This window comes from Salvelinus alpinus, chromosome 3, assembly GCF_045679555.1.
Source record: "Salvelinus alpinus chromosome 3, SLU_Salpinus.1, whole genome shotgun sequence".
Lineage (NCBI taxonomy): Eukaryota > Metazoa > Chordata > Actinopteri > Salmoniformes > Salmonidae > Salvelinus > Salvelinus alpinus.
Window position 1 is genome coordinate 86,422,315 of NC_092088.1, and position 1,042 is coordinate 86,423,356.

Below are 1,042 nucleotides of genomic sequence, written 5' to 3' on the forward strand. Positions count from 1 at the left end.
ATATGATTGATGAGAATACACTGCTAAAAATAAGGTGCTTTATGAGGACCTTATGAAATGAGTCACTGAACCTTTTATGGTTCTATACAGCATCATTTCTTCTCGCAGTGTACAATGATTCAGACCTGCCTTGTTCGTGTTCCCTTTTTTACCGTCCCTTTAACATTCAATAAACCACACATTAGACACAGTACGTCCCTTTCTTTCAGACTAAATAACATGATAAATACAGACAGTACAGCACGAGTCAAGAAACACTTAACTACCTCAAAATAACATCACAACTTGTACTTTAAACTAGCATCAAATAAACATCTTACTGTAATTCATATTCAGGGCATTTCACAATGATGAAATGTGCTACGGTTGTATACCTGATCCAGTTAACCTGAATACATGCGTTTCAGTTTACTCCTGTAAAATATACCTAATAACTACATCCTGTACTATGTGTACAGACTCTAACAGTATAATGTGATATTAGCTTCCATTTTCCCAGGTGGATGTCCTATTAAATGTTCCCAACTGTGCTATTGTCAAGTTAGTAGGACTTTCTATCACCTTTCTACGAAGCCCATAGATTTTCAGCTAATGTTACAGAGAGTTTCACCTAGAGAGAATTCATGGTAGGCAGTGATCAAAAGGCGAAAGAAACGCACACGTGTTTAGGCGAGGTGCTGGCTAGCAGAGTAGAACACATGTTTAGGCGAGGTGCTGGCTAGCGGAGTAGAACACGTGTTTAGGTGAGGTGCTGGCTAGCAGAGTAGAACACATGTTTAGGCGAGGTGCTGGCTAGCGGAGTAGAACACGTGTTTAGGCGAGGTGCTGGCTAGCAGAGTAGAACACATGTTTAGGCGAGGTGCTGGCTAGCAGAGTAGAACACATGTTTAGGCGAGGTGCTGGCTAGCGGAGTAGAACACGTGTTTAGGAGAGGTGCTGGCTAGCGGAGTAGAACACGTGTTTAGGCGAGGTGCTGGCTAGCAGAGTAGAACACGTGTTTAGGCGAGGTGCTGGCTAGCGGAGTAGAACACGTGTTTAGGCG